General features: G+C 45.1%; 1 long non-coding RNA gene across 1 annotated transcript; it reads left to right on the forward strand.

The window, feature by feature from the left end:
* The first annotated feature begins 8,726 nt into the window (after positions 1-8,726).
* LOC115423533 (uncharacterized) lies at positions 8,727-9,828 on the forward strand. Its single transcript, XR_003935975.1, has 3 exons — positions 8,727-8,897; positions 8,967-9,272; positions 9,780-9,828. It is a non-coding gene; the product is annotated as an uncharacterized LOC115423533 (long non-coding RNA).
* Positions 9,829-10,050: the final 222 nt, after the last annotated feature.

Below are 10,050 nucleotides of genomic sequence, written 5' to 3' on the forward strand. Positions count from 1 at the left end.
ACAACATGACGTACGTTAACAGAACAAGTTCTGTTTTTTCATTTGACATAAAAATTGAAGGCATCCCTTTTACTCATATTTTTACGTTGAAACCAGAAGTTCTATTTTACAGTATGTGTGTGTTTCATTGTAATGTGAGTTAAGAGTGGAAAATAATAGTGACTGTTTTACTGATGTTCATCAAACATTTTTAATTTAGCCTATACTTGTTTGTTTTAATCAAAGACCTTTAAATGTTTGGTAAATATGTGTTTCTTTGCTTAGGTTTCTCAGATCAGACTGGTTGGTCCTGGTTCTACTCGGTGCTCTGGTAGGGTTGAGGTCTTCCATGGTGGTACCTGGGGAACAGTCTGTGATTATGGATGGACTTAAATGATGCTCAGGTGGTTTGTAGACAGATGAACTGTGGGACGCAGTGCGTGCCTTAGGCTTCGCCCACTTTGGTCCAGGTTCTGGTCCAATCTGGCTCGATGATGTGGCCTGTTCAGGAATGTAGAGTTCTCTGACTGAGTGTCCACCACCAAGGATTTGGATACAGAGGACTGTGGACACGATGAGGACGCTGGTGTCATTGTTCAGGTGAGAAATCCTTTTCCACTGTTGTCCATAAAGTTGGGTGTGGTTGCTGGTTCTTGGGCCTCTTGGGGGGTCCCTGTCTTGGAGGGGGTGCGGTTGTGGTTCCATGTCTGTGTTCTTCAGTGTCAGTCTCTTTCCTTGTTCTCTTTCTTTCCTCTGATGCAGTCACTCTGTCACAGCAGATTCATGTGAACAGCTGATGTTGGCTGGATTTGGTTCTGGTGATATTTGGGCAGTTCTTTAGATATTCTGTCCATGTTTTCTTTTCTTATATTCAGCAATTAATAGGTCTTAATTATTTTATTTTATTGTAATTTGGTTTCTTTCTTTCTTTCTTTTTCTTCGGCCCAGTTTTACTCAGTTCTGGTTCTAGTTACTGTTTCCATTATAATCATCACCATGGTTGTTATTGTTGGTATTGTTAATATTTTCTTGTGAGGGTCTTCGCCACCTTTTTCTTTGTTGGTCTCCCCCTTCACACCTCCTCCTTTAACCCTTAAAGGCCTAAATGTCCACCTTTAACCCTTAAAGACCCAAACGTCTACCTTTAACCTAAACCATCTACTGATCTAAAATGTTTAATACCTATTGATCCATTAATCCGATCAATCCATGTCAATAATTGGTGTAAAATACAGTTCTTCATCTAATCATGCTCATCAGATATGACCATATTTGGACGTTCAGAGGCTCCGTAGTTACCGTGGAAACACCATCATCTTCTCCAACATTGATTCACCAGTAAAACCCATGCAGTTGGATCAATGCCAGTGGATGGATACAGCTTTTTTTTTTTTTTTTTTTTTTAATTTAAATATAGTAAATACAGTAATAAATAAAATGAACAGAAAATGTACTAAAATAACAAATGACATGAAAAAACATTTTTTTGAAAATATGTGAAGATAAATAAATAAAATAAACATGAAAATAGATAAAGTTATCAATAAAATGAACAAAGTAAATAACAAATGGACAAAAATAATAAGCAACATGGAACAAAATAAGCCTCAAATTGAATGAAATTGAAGAAAAACTAATAAACCATGCAGTTGGATCAGTGCCAGTGGATGGACACACTGGGTTTCTGTTCAGTTCAGGACAGACTGGACTGAAAAAGACACTGTTTATTCAGTTTGATCTGTTTTTACAGAAGAACCTTTGAATTTATTCTGAGCTTTAATGAACACAGAGGATCATATTCTAATAAATGTGGTAAATTGCCTCAGAAACACAACAGTATTTGTGTGTAACTGATCCTGCTCAACCTAAATGTGTCAGTTTCATCTTGTCGTCGTTCATCTGCTGCTGTTCAATCATGTCATATATTTGGATTTGAACCTTCATCTGTGTCTCATGTGCTGCTCTGGTATTTAGACGCCGTTTGTCAAAGTCAAAGCACAAACACAGTTCAGACAGATTTAGATCCAACCTGATCAGCCTCAGTTTCCTGTTTCTTCACTCATGTGGACATGTTGGATTTGTCATCAGAATCTTGTCCTGTTTTCATGGCTGTCCTTTGTGTTTTTCCTGCAGGGCTCCTGTCTGAAAACAACAGCACTGCAACAGGTAAGAAATGCACAAAGGAGGGATGTGAACTGGGCTGAAGCTGAACATCCTGGTTCAGGTGGTTTTCATCTGAACAAACTGGAGCCAATGCAGAGGATTCAGGAAGGATGGGTTTCCAGAAGCTCCACTGAGCATGCTCAGCTCCTGTTCCTGACATTTGGACAAGTGTGGCTTTAAAGATCCACAAGTGAAGGAAACACTGACAAACAGGAGCAGACTGAGCCATTCAATTCACTGACTGAATGAATGAGGGATGAACTGAGTCCGTTGGACACAAAATCTGTCAGTGGGACTGAAAACACTGTTCACACATGGAAACCACATGTGCTCAATAATCCAGTCCATGTGGTCCAGATGGTGTGTTGTGGTTCTGGACTGGACTCTGACTGGTCTGTCTTATTTCTACAGGGTCTGTCCACTTCAGGTTGGTGGGAGGAGCCAGTCATTGTCATGGTGACCTGGAGATGAAACGACAGGATGGAAACTGGAAACCAGTGAATGGGTTATTCTGGTACAGGAAGTTAGGAAACAGAGTTTGTGCAGAACTGGACTGTGGATCTGCAGTTTCAGTGAGAGGCAGAGACACTGACTCAGAGATAGATAGTTGGGGGATCAGATCAGACTGTAATGAATCTGAACTGAGGAACTGTTTTACATCTCATACATATCTCTCTTCATTCCTGGAGCTGAGTTGTTCAGGTAAGAGTATGAACACTGAACCCTAACCCTTCCACTGTCACTGTGGGCTCCAGACTCTGTGGACTCTCAGATCCGGGTCGGTCCAAGACTTCAACTCACATTTAATGTCAACTCACGCAAACTGATCAAGTTATTGATCTTTATTGATGTAGCACTTTTCATACAGCGAAAATGTAGCACAAAGTGATTTACGTTTAAAAAATCTGTACAACCCCCCCCCACACACACACACACACATCCACCCATATTATTACTAAGCTAAATATAATATAAATATACAACATTGCATTTACATTTACATTTATGCATTTGGCAGATGCTTTTTTCCAAAGCGACTTACAGGGGAAAACCAATCAAATCAATCAATCAAATTTTATTTATATAGCACGAGATCACAACAAAAAAGTTCTCTCATGACCCTTTATATATAGAGTTGGTTTAAACCAGACTCTAAGCCAATTTACAGAAACCAACAGAATCCTCCAGGAGCAAACATTTGTGACTGGTGACAGTGGAAGGAAAAACTTCCCTTTAACAGCAGAAACCTGGAGCAGAGCCAGACTGACAAGATGGACATCTGCCAGTTGGGGTTAAAGAGAGACAGTAAAGGAGGAGAAAAGAGAGAGCGATAGAGATAGAGACTGGGGGAGAGAGGGAGAAGGGGGTGTAGGGGGAGACACATGGAGGCAGTTGAGGATAAGTGAGTGGTGATGATGAAGGCAGGAGAGAGGCAGGACCACCGCAGCAGGTCAAGAAATAATCCTGGAAAACCTGTGATAATCCTGGGAAAAACCTTATTAAAATATTTAGAATGGAATGTCTGACAGTGCTAGGACAGGAGGTACTCTCGGAAGAGCTGGGTCTGCAGGAGCTTCTTGAAGATAGGCAGGGATGCCTCTGTTCTCGCAGTGCTTGGTAGAACGTTCCACCAACGTGGAACGACCCATGAAAAGAGCCTGGATTGTCTTGTACAAGGTCTGGGGACCACCAGACAACGTTCCCCAGATGAGCGGAGTGGTCGTGGAGCAACATAAGCTTTTATTAGTGCACCTAAGTAGACAGGAGCAGACCCACGGAGAATTCTGTAGGCTAGGATTAAAGATTTGAATTTGATGTGGGCAGCTATGGGTAGCCAGTGTAACTCAATAAGTAAGGGGGTGACATGTGCCCTTTTAGGGTGAGTAAGGGGGTGACATGTGCCCTTTTAGGGTGAGTAAGGGGGTGACATGTGCCCTTTTAGGGTGAGTAAGGGGTGACATGTGCCCTTTTAGGGTGAGTAAGGGGGTGACATGTGCCCTTTTAGGTGAGTAAGGGGGTGACATGTGCCCTTTTTAGGGTGAGTAAGGGGGTGACATGTGCCCTTTTAGGCTGATTGAAGACCAGATGCGCTGCTGCATTCTGGACCATCTGTAGTGGTTGGACAACACAAGCCTGGGAGGCCTGTTAGAAGAGCACTGCAGTAGTCAAGACGGGAGATAACCATAGTCTGCACCAGGAGCTGGGTGGAGATAACCATAGTCTGCACCAGGAGCTGGGTGGAGATAACCATAGTCTGCACCAGGAGCTGGGTGGCCTGTTGGGTTAGGTATGGCCTGATCTTTCTTAGGTTGAACAGAGTGAAACGACAAGATCGGGAGACAGAGGCAACGTGATCTGTGAAGGTCAACTGATTATCAATCATGACTCCCAAGTTACGTACTACACTGGTAGGAGCCAGAGGTATGGAGTCAGTAGTGATGGAGATGTCCTGCTGTATGGTTGGCTTAGCTGGGAAGACCAGCAGTTCAGTTTTGGACAGGTTCAGCTGAAGGTGATGGGCTTTCATCCATGCAGATATGTCAGAGAGACAATCTGAGATCCACACTGAGACTGTGGAGTCATCAGGTGGGAATGCCAGATAGAGCTGGGTATCATCAGCATAGCAGTGATATGAGAACCCGTGTGAGTGGATGATCTGACCGAGTGAGGTGGTGTATATGGCAAAAAGGAGGGGGCCCACACAGAGCCTTGGGGGACCCCCGTGGTGAGGCGGTGAACTGCTGATGTGTGCCCTAGCCAGGACACACTGAAGGACCGACCAGTAAGGTAAGATTGAAACCAGGAGTGGGCGTGGCCTGTGATGCCCATGTTCCAGAGTATGGATAACAGGATATCATGATTGACAGTGTCAAATGCTGCTGATAAATCCAGTAGAATGAGTACTGAAGACTTGGCTGCTGCTCTAGCCTCTTTCAAGGCTTCTGTCACAGACAACAGAGCCGTTAACATTAAACAGATCAAACAGAAGCATTAGTTAAAGCCAAATTCAAAGGTGGGTGTTGAGCCTGGTTTTCAAATGTCTCCATTCTCTGTGGCCCTCAGGTTCTCCTCAGGTTCCCCTCAGGTTCTCCTTAGGTTCCCCTCAGGTTCTCCTCAGGTTCCCCTCAGGTTCTCCTCAGGTTCCCCTCAGGTTCTCCTTAGGTTCTCCTCAGGTTCCCCTCAGGTTCTCCTCAGGTTGTTCCATAGCTCAGGGTCATAATGCTGTAAATCTGCCTCAGCCTTAGTTTCAGTGTTTCTTCATGGAACAGTTCTCAGTCCAGTGCCAGAGGACCTCAGGGTCCACCAGGGTTCAGAAGGTCAAAGCAAGTCTAAGAGATAAGAAGGAGCAAGACCATGAAGACATTTAGAAACCATTCAAAGGACCTTCAAACCAGCCCTGAAACCCACGGGGAGCCAATGCAGTGGTTTTCAAACCTGTGTAATGTGAGCCCACCTTCTGGTCTTCATCAGCACACGAGCGGCTGAGTTCAGCAGAAACTGGAGGTGTGAAGTTCTATCTGTAGGAAGATCAAAAAGCAGAGCATTACTGTAGTCAGTTCTACTGGAGATAAAAGCAGGCATCAACATCTACGTATGGGCCGGACACAGAACTGGACGGACTCTGGCTATATTCTGGAGATGATCAGAACCTGTTTTTAGATGGATCCAAAATGAGGAATAAAAGTAAAAATAAACAACCAATAATATCCACGTCCACAAACAAACAGCTGATGAACATCAAGTCACACACACAAGAAACAAACACCAACACATATGAATGTGAGTCCACTACAGTCCAGTCAAATCCACTATATAGTCCAAGCCCCAGACCTGGTCTACTCCAGTCCACTACAGTCCCTTAGAGTCCACTTCAGACTGTAGTTTGATTCCAGTCTTCTTCCATCTGTGTCCACAGACTCTGTCAGACTGGTCCATGGGTCCAGTGTGTGTTCAGGCAGACTGGAGGTCCGGTCTAACCAGTCCAGGTCCTGGTCCTCAGTGTGTGAAGGACACTTGGACCTTCATGGTGCCCAGGTGGTCTGTAGGGAGCTGGGCTGTGGGGCTCCTGGGCTCCTCCAGGGGGCGCTCTCTGGAGCAGCGGAGGCTCCTGTGGTGCAGACGTTCACCTGTGAAGGCCATGAGTCTGCTCTGCTGGACTGTGGAAGCTCAGGGGCACAGACCTGCTCATCTGGAACAGCTGTGAACCTTACCTGCACAGGTGGGCGGAGCTTTGACTGACACCAGCTGACATCAGTTCACTCACTTTGAGCTCATTTATCTGTCACTTGTATTTGATCAGATCCTGATGATGTCAGACTGGTGGGAGGAGCCAGTCGCTGTAACGGCATAGTACAGATGAAACATCATGGAGAATGGAGAGACGTGGGATATGATTATTTTTCCTCTGACATCTGGACCCTGAAGGCAGCAGATGGCCTATGTAGTCGACTGGACTGTGGATCTGCAGTTTCTGGAAGAATATCTGGTTCATCTGCTGGTCCTGTGTGGTCCATCAGCCCCATCTGTCCTCTATCTGCATCTACACTGACAGACTGTGTGAGAACATATCCTTTTTCCTCTGACTACACCCTGTTCCTCACCTGTTCAGGTAAGTCTACTGATGATGGTCCTGGTTCTGTCCCAGTTCTTCCATGAGTCCATTCAGGTGTGTTTTATGTGAGCTGGGTCAAACCAAACCCAGTCAGACCAGGTCCACACATTGGACAGTTGGACTGAACCATCAAACACATGCAGCTGAATTCAGTTCCAGTCCATGAACGTGGTCACATGACTCTGCTTTCCAACAGGCTGTTGAACAGCTCAGAAGGACTGAGTCCATTAGTTTGAACTAGACTTTGTGTTGGTCCATGTGCTCTTTTTCCAGCTCTATGTGGGTCTGCTGGACTCTGAGGACACCATGGAAACATCACTGACACTAAAGCATGTCCTTAAATGCAGATGTTCGACATGAGCCACATGTTTCCAGTGGTCTGAGATGAACCAGTGCACAGGTCACTGATCAAACCCACTGCATTATGGTGCATTCACTGACCACTGGGATTGTGTGTGTGCCTTTGAACAGACCCCACTCACACATATTGAATGTTCAGTCTGACTTCAGAATGACTGTGTGTCCACCAGCGCTGACGTTCAACTAACTCTAACCTGTGACTGAGGATCCACAGAGTGGACCTGAGGCCTGTTTGAGTCCAGTCTGAATGTAGACAGCGCCCTCTGTTGGAATCCAGGTCAACTACAGCACACACTCACTGTGTCCTTCAGCTCCACATTCAACACTAAAGGGCCTTTTATTGGTGTGTTCTGTGTTCTGCTGTTTTCTTTGAGGACGTTGTGTCTCTGCTTGAACTGGTCCATGAGTCCTATTTAGTTCCTGTGTCACTAATGACTGACAGGAGGCTTTGAAAGAGTCCAGATCGCTTTAATCTTTGATTTTAACATGGTGTTTCCTCCACAGTTCAGTGGTTTAGTTCATGTTCAACTGACATTTTGTCCACATTTCTGGAAAAAAAGCATCAGTTCAAACACAAATGGACCTGTTATCAGTTTCTTTTCAGATAATACGTGTTTCCTGCTTCTGTAAAAGTCCACTTTCCATCATCCGTCATATTTCCAAATGTTCTGTGGTCAGTCAGGCCCATGAATTCAGATTTTCTGCTGAGAACTGAAAACCTTCTGCAGATGAATGTGAGAACAGGTGTGCACAGACATGGTTCTGCACAGGGAACGTGGAAGAACATTTGAACATGCAGCCATTTTTAGTAGTAGTAGTATTTAGAATTATTCCATATTTGATCCTTCTAATCATCTCTGTGGGTAACTAACCATTATTTATCTCTCATAATTGTAGTATTTATCACTGTGACAATAAACTGTATAGAACTGTTCTGTTAGAGGTTGTACTCCGTTCTTCAAAATGAACAGATGTGTTGTTCAGTCTTTCAAACCTGACGTGTCATGGCTGACACACCCTGTGCATCTGCAGTTTGGATGGATGGAACTGTTTCAGCGTTGAAGACGTTGTGCTTTACAGGTTTTATTGGGTCATTACGCTCATTTCACTCAGACCTGAACTAGAAGCTGGAGAAGAAGCTGTTTTAGCAGAATTAGAACATGCAGGAAATTGTAAAGTGCTTTGAGTGTCCCAAAAAGTACTATAAAAATCTAATCCATTATTATTATTATTATTATTATTATTATTAAATTGGAAATGTCTAGATTTTGAATGTTCTAAGTGTTCTGGAAATATGGGCAAAAGGACGAACTCACAGCATATTTTCTGCCCTTTTTCTCGTCAAAAATAATAAAAAGTGCAGGCGGTCCATTTTCAGCTGAGGGTTGAAAGGGTTCAGTTGTCCACCCTCACACTGCCGTCTGTCCAGGGGCTTTTGTGTCTTTAAACATGTGTGTGTGTTGTTGTGGGTCCACAGACTCTGTCAGACTGGTCCATGGTTCCAGTCGGTGTTCAGGCAGACTGGAGGTCTGGTCCAACCAGTCCTGGTCCTCAGTGTGTGAAGAGGATTTGGACCTGAACGATACCCAGGTGGTCTGTAGGGAGCTGGGCTGTGGGGCTCCTGGGCTCCTCCAGGGGGGGCTCTATGGAGAGGGGGAGGCTCCAGTCTGGACCAGTGAGCTCCAGTGTGAAGGCAATGAGTCTGCTGTCCTGGACTGTAGAAGGTCCAGCTCAGCTTGGAAGACCTGCTCAAATGGAACAGCTGCAGGACTCACCTGTTCAGGTACCAAAGGGGCGTGGCTTTCATATGACAGTGTGTTTCTTTGACTCATGTCTTTGTGTCTCTGCTCAGATCCAGGTGGAGTCAGGTTGGTGGGACAGCCGAGCCGCTGTGCTGGTACTTTGGAGATCCAACACCAGGGACACTGGAGACCAGTAGGAGACCCCTTTAAACTCTGGGACCTGAAGTCTGGATCTGCTGTGTGTCAACATCTGGACTGTGGATCAGCTGTTTCAGTCAACAGAACAGATAATTCTACAGACAGACCTGTGTGGGTGGTGTCTATTCCTTGTGTTAAGCTGATATCTGGACCGAGGGACTGTGTTGGACCATATGATCCCTTTAATGACTCATCTGCTGTGGACGTGGTGTGTTCAGGTACAAACGGACACAAACTGTGTCTGAACTGAATTCTCAGTGACCAGATGGTTCTGACTCTGACGTTTAAAGTTCCATCTAATGAATCTGTTCATTTCATCAGTTGATTATTTTGTCTCAGTTCATTGTTTTTTCTGTCAAATGTGTCAAATATTGAACTTTGACCTTTGGAACGTCCAGATCCCAAATGAACGTCTTCATTTGGACCAGATGAGGCTGAAAACACAAACAGATTTCACATTAGTCTCATTTAGGACAAAAGGACCAAATGTTGACATGTGAGACTGTAAAAGCACCACATGTGTGTCCTTTTTTACCCATAATGCCTTTGAAGGTCAGCTGTGCTCTAAATGACCCATTCCTCATGTTTTCATTGGTCAGTGTTCATCCCATCCCAAACTCCTGTGGATCAGATCCATCTGTGTCTCTGAGGAGGATGGATTCTCTGACTGCTTGTTTGTGCTCATGTGTGCTGCTTGGTCCAATCATGTCTCTGTGTGTGGACAGATCTGCTGCCTCAGCCCAACATCTCCCTGTCTGACGGGGTCTTTGGGGTCTACCAGCAGGGGTTCCGGGTGCTGGTGGGCTCCGACTTCACCATCACGTGCTCCGTCCAACCACAGTACCCAGGAGGCTCCTTCCAGCTGATCTCCGACACTGAGAAGCCGCTGAACCTCACCCTGCCGGCCGTCAATCACTCCGCCCACTTCCTGTTGTCTGCCATGGGCTACGCCCACCGAGGGAACTACACATGTGTTTATCACGTGGACGTTTATAA

This window comes from Sphaeramia orbicularis, chromosome 8, assembly GCF_902148855.1.
Source record: "Sphaeramia orbicularis chromosome 8, fSphaOr1.1, whole genome shotgun sequence".
NCBI classification, from domain to species: Eukaryota; Metazoa; Chordata; class Actinopteri; order Kurtiformes; family Apogonidae; genus Sphaeramia; species Sphaeramia orbicularis.